Source organism: Herpailurus yagouaroundi, unplaced genomic scaffold (genome assembly GCF_014898765.1).
Source record: "Herpailurus yagouaroundi ecotype Mexico unplaced genomic scaffold, PumYag 139, whole genome shotgun sequence".
Classification (NCBI taxonomy): Eukaryota; Metazoa; Chordata; class Mammalia; order Carnivora; family Felidae; genus Herpailurus; species Herpailurus yagouaroundi.
In genome coordinates this window covers 3,109,993-3,115,979 of record NW_024412394.1, presented here as the reverse complement: position 1 = coordinate 3,115,979, position 5,987 = coordinate 3,109,993, and positions in this window count along the sequence as shown.

Genomic DNA, 5,987 nt, shown 5'->3' with positions numbered 1-5,987 from the left:
TGAAGCCGCTGCCGCCGCCGCTGCCGCCACGGAGCCCGGCCGAGGGGAGGGAGGGATCAGCCCCCAGGCAGGATCCGCCCCTCCGGCCTCCCCCCCGCCACCTCCACCCCTTCCCTCGCTCCCTCCCTGGCTCCGCGGGCTCTCCCGCTGAACAGGAGCGAGAGCGCGAAAGAGGGGGGAACGCGAAGAAAATCCCCCCGCCCGTGCCCGGCGCAGCGGCGGCCGGGGCGGCGCGGAGAGGAGCGCGGAGCCGCCGCCGCCACGGGGCACCGTCCCCGGCTCGGCCTCACGGTGGCGGTGCGGACGCGGCAGGGGCGCGGAGCAGAGACCGGCTCTGCGCCCGCCGCGGCAGTGGCTCACCCCGGCGTACCCCGCCGCCGGGCGAACCCCACAAGACAGCGGGGGACGTTCGGGTCTGGTTGGGAAAGACCGGCATCCCTAACTCCTTAGAGTGGTCAGTCGTCCACTCCCCCTGCTTCTGCGAGAGGTGGCTACGGTTTGGGGCAACAACCCCCCTACCCGAGCTAGAGGGCCCCTCCAGAGGTTAAGCCAGGGGAGTCATTGGAGTCAAAACCCGTCTGTAGTTTCTTGGGGTGCAGGTGCCTGTATTCCTCCCAGAAAGTCGCCCTCCCTCCCTGGCCGTGCTCTGGTCCGGAGGACAAAGGTCTGGCGATGTCCATCCCCTCCCCCAGTGAGGACAGCCGGGAAAGACCCTCTGTTGTGTACAGGTGAGCGTCTTGTTCCCCATAGGACATCCTTCTTAAGAAACAGACCTGACTTCGTTGTGCCATTCTCTCCCTTACGTGTTTAAAAAGAGTAGACATGAAAGTTTGACAGTCTGCTTAAGGACGTCTGGTAACTCGTTTGTCTCTGGAGACAAGGGAAACTCTCCTTAAACCTGATGTGGCTAGGAATTGGTTAATTTAATGCAATAAGCGGCTTTCTAAAAGACTCTTGACAAATGGCAACTTGAGACTTCAAGATATGATCAGACTGGCTTTGTTTTGATAAGTAAATCTAAGAAGAGATGACTCTTTTGCCACCCCCTTTTGCCTATAAATTAAAAAGCTTGCCTCATACGACTGAAGTCTTAAGTACCAATATTTAATGACGTGTATAAAAGATGTATGGATAGACTGCCTTTCAACGTGGAGATGAATGACATATTTTGAAAGCGTTTCCTCTGCCCGCGCTGGTGGTGTAGCTTGATGAGACTTTCACAATCTCTTGCTTGGTTCTGATGATGAAGGACACGGATTCTAGAGTCAGAGGACGAAAGGTAGTCTTGGGATCCAAGTCTTCCAAATGTTTAAACGGAACGTTTTGCTACTTTTGGAAGTATAGATGTTCGTTATCCTAAGGAATTTAAATACATTATGTTATGAATTTGGAAGTGTGATAAAAGTTAGGAAGCTAATTTGTGTTACAAAGATGTTTTTCTGGTTACACAGTAGCACCTTGTAAAAGTGAGAGCAAAAATACTTCTGTTTACCAATTTTTTGAAAGAGAAGGGAGTGTCTCGTGGAGCTAAGCAAGGCCAGGGCAATGTTTTGAAAACTGTGAAGAAGAAGTATGAATTGATGTCAAGTGTTCTAAGGCCATGGGGAATAATCATTTGGACGGAAGGTGTAGAAAAAAGATGATTAATTGTGGGAGGGAGAGCCCCAGAGGCAAAAGAATATTACAGTTACTTTTAGTTAAGGGGGGGGGGGGGTGGGAAACCCTGAAGACTAATAGAAACAATATTGAATTTCTTTTCTTATTCTTTTAAAATGTGAACTATATCCATGTATCCATGGGACTAGTAACTTCTATTTCTTCACAAATGTTCACAAAATTTATGTAGCACATTTCCTGTTTGTGTGATTGGGCGCTGTTTTTTTTTCCCACCAAAATTAATGAACAGATATGTTGGGAAAATGCATTGGTTTCCACTTGTAACAGTAAGTATAAAATAATGACTTAAATGCCATTGAAAAAGCTTGAAGTTAACCTAATGCATTTGATGTCCAGGTTTTTCTGTTTGAAGTTTCATAATAAGACCTTATTCAACAGAGTGTTTCTCTTCCGTTTTCAATTTCTATTCTCTTAATGGTAACGTTACAGTTGTCCTCAACTTTTATTTTTTGACATTTATTTATTTTTGACATTTGGTATTGGTTTCTGTTAGTGTAACTGCACACATAATCAGTTCACAATGATGTAATCTTAAATGACAATTATGTCATTAAAAACAAATTTGGAACATGTATCAGAAATCCCAGAGAACAAAAATTTAATTAACTTTAATCTTTAGCTATTTTAAAGAGTTTAAATTCACTAGCCCTCAGCCCTTCCATTAAACCATACAGCAATTAAGTTCAACAAACATATGCACAGACCTTTGTTTCCAAATAGTTTTTCAAAATTCTGCATTTTTAAATAGAAACTAATTTATTTGGAGTAGGAGGGATGTTTTATCATTTAGAACTAAAAAAGGAACTACAAAAATTTCCCCCCTCAACATTTGTTTTCAGCATCTCAGGATATCTTTGTCAATGCTTTATTTTATCATTAGTTTATCAAGGCGAGAAACCTCTCAAGGGTCAGATGCGATACCACTGGATTGGCAAAATATGTATGGTGAGAGAAAATAGGCTTTGATTGATTGTTAAATTTTTTTATGGAATATTCCTTCCTTAGACCTTGGCTAAAAGAAGTATGAAACCATAAATGGGATAATGTATGAGGTTGGAATCATTATATTTTAATGCCACGATGTAAATTGTTTAAGAATGTAATGTTTGCTTAGAAAAAGGAAAAAGTTGGGGCGCCTGGGTGGCGCAGTCGGTCAAGCGTCCGACTTCAGCCAGGTCACGATCTCACGGTCCGGCAGTTCGAGCCCCGCGTCAGGCTCTGGGCTGATGGCTCAGAGCCTGGAGCCTGTTTCCGATTCTGTGTCTCCCTCTCTCTCTGCCCCTCCCCCATTCATGCTCTGTCTCTCTCTGTCCCAAAAATAAATAAACGTTGAAAAAAAAATTAAAAAAAAAAAGAAAAAGGAAAAAGTTTCTAAATTTAATTCCACTTATTTATTCCTATAGCAGACACTTACTGAACACCCACTGTGTGTCCAATCTTATACAAGTCGCTTTGGATATAATGGCAAAATCTCAGCCTAAAAAGGGGCCAGTGATCATATTTTCCCTTGCTACTACTCTTAGTAGTGTACAACTGAGAAGCAAGCTAGAAATAACTAGAAAACACATGTGGGAGAAATTAGATAAAGTAGTGAACAGTGTGGAGCAACTATTATTCAAATGGAAGATGGGAGGCTTTTTTTAGCTTCTAAATCATGATGGATGTGAATTGGTGAAAAGAGTATAGAATGACATTAGGATAGTGACAGGTAGCCCAGGCAAAGGAACAATATGCAGGGAATAATAAGGAAATTATGCTAGCCGGTCTATATGGAAGATGCTAAGAAAAGAAAAGGTTGCATTGGATATGAGGTATAGCAAGGGTATAAGGATAATAAAAATAATACTTAGCACTTAATGTGCAAGGTAGTATGCTCAGTGCTTTACATACTGTATCAAAAAAATCTTTGTTGCACTTAGGAAACAAACTCAAATTAGTTTAATGAAGGAAATCTATTGACTCATGACCAGAAAATCCAGGAGTGCATCTGGCTTTAGGCAAAGCTAAGTCAAGAGATTGAAATTATGTCATCGGGATACTGTCTCTAGCAGTCTCTCAGCCAACCTAAACGATAGCTGTGACCGGAAAGACATAATACTCTGATGAAGTCTGGCCATTGTCCACTACTAGAACCAGAGGACATGGGCAGGAGGTGATTCACCAAAAGCACAGTGGGCACACATACAAAATAGGTCCAATATACATGCCATTTCTCATTTATCAACTTATTAACTCATTATTGTTATTCTTATGGTCCCCATAGGAGAAACTAGAGCTGGAACAGTATTAGGTAAACCCGGAAGAATGTACTACAGGTAATTAAGTGTTGTGACAATAAAAGGGCATTAACCAGAATGATAGAGGGGATGGTAGAGAAAGAGGAGGGAAAGGAAGGTTCAAATAAAAATCAGAAGATAGATCAGTAATTTGATGGCTGATTGAACATAGGAACAAAGGAAAAGATTATCTTAAATTCAAACTTAGAAGGTACAATTATTGGTACAATTGGTACAATTATTGCAAATTAAGAGGTGGCAAAGGGTTACATAGGAGCTCCTGTTGGGTCTGAGGACCCAAGGATTGAGGAAATGATGAGTCAGCTCAAGTTCTCTGGAGTTTCTTTTGTCACACTAAAATACATATTCATTCAATGATTATTTGTGAGCTCAGGTAAGTTTCTATTTTATGCTTGTAAAGACCACACAGATAAAAAGGCTATGCTCTCCGGCCTGAAGGCACTTCAAGTCTAATCACAGGAATAAAGCAAGTATGTTAACAAACATATAATATAACATATAATAAGCATGTAAGCCACTCAAGAGAGATACAAGCAAAGTGGCATGAGGGTTTTAGAGAAGAGGGACGAGGGAATGTCCTGTGACGAAGGTGCTCTTTGAGCTCCACCTTAAAATTTGGGTTGAGTGTCAACTGGGAGGATGGTACAAAGCTGGCGGGCTGAGTACCAGCATGGCCAAAGGTAAAAGGAAGACGGAAAGACTGATTCAGGGAACAGTGGGTTACCCCCGGTTGACCCAGAAATGGGAGATGGCAGAGAAAAGACGGGAAAGGTAAAAATAGAGTCAGAGCATGGAGACTGTTAGGTAGAGAAATGGATGTTAAGGGGCAGCAGTCCCTGATAAGTTTTGGAACAGGGGAATGACTTGAATAGTTCTATGCTTTAAGATCTAGTCAGGCAAGAAGAGTATGGTATACTATGGCTTGCATTATCCACTTGGCGTGGCTTGCATTATTCTCTTTGGGCTTGAATTCTAGCTAGGACATTTTACCATATACTCAGTGTAATGCTCAGCCACAAGCCTGAAAGTAAATAGTTTGTGGTTTAAGTGTAAATTGTTCAAATTGATTTAATGTTTTCTCATGTCAACCTTTAATTTAGCATTCCCATTAAATCCTAAACCTTAATCAGAGTAAAGTCAAGACACCATAAAATGTAAGTTATTTCTATATTTTATTTATTTTTTTAATGTTTATGTTGAGAGAGAGAGAAGGAGAGCACGCACACACGAGCAGGAGAGGGGCAGAGAGAGTGGGGGACAGAGGATCCGAAGTGGGTTTCACACTGTCAGCAGAGAGCCCGACGCGGGGCTTGAACTCACGAACCGTGAGATCATGACCTGAGCTGAAGTTAAGACTCTCAACCTACTGAGCCAACCAGGCACCCCAATTTCCATCTTTTAGCAAAAGAGCCAACCTTGCAAGTAGCCATTTATTTGGTATAATTTTACAAAGAGAGGGAAAATACACAAACACATGGCACCTCCTGAGCCAGGACCTGTTTTTTACAAGATCCTCCCCTAGGTGATACATACATGTAATGGTTTAAGTGTCAATTTGACTGGGCTAAGGGATGCCAAAGAGCTGGTAAAACATCATTCCTGGGTGTGTTTGTGAGGGTATTTCCAGAAGATTAGCATTTGAATCAGTAGGCTGAGTAAAGATCATCTTCACCAATGTGAATGGGCATCATCCAATCTGTTGAGGATTTGAATCAGACAGAAAGGTAGAGGAAGGTCAAATTTACTCTCTGCTTGAACTGGGACATCGTTTCTCCTGTTCTCGGATATTGGTGCTCCTGGTTACCTGGCCTTTGGACTTGGACTGAATTATACCACTGGTATCCCTGGTTCTCCAGCTTGCAGATGACAAGTTATGGGACTTATTGGCCTCCATAATTGCTTGAACCAATTCCTATGATATCTCCTCTCTGCATATACATATATATGTATACACACATATTATTTCTCTGGAGAACCCTGACTAATACAATATGCAAATCAAAGTTAAGCAAT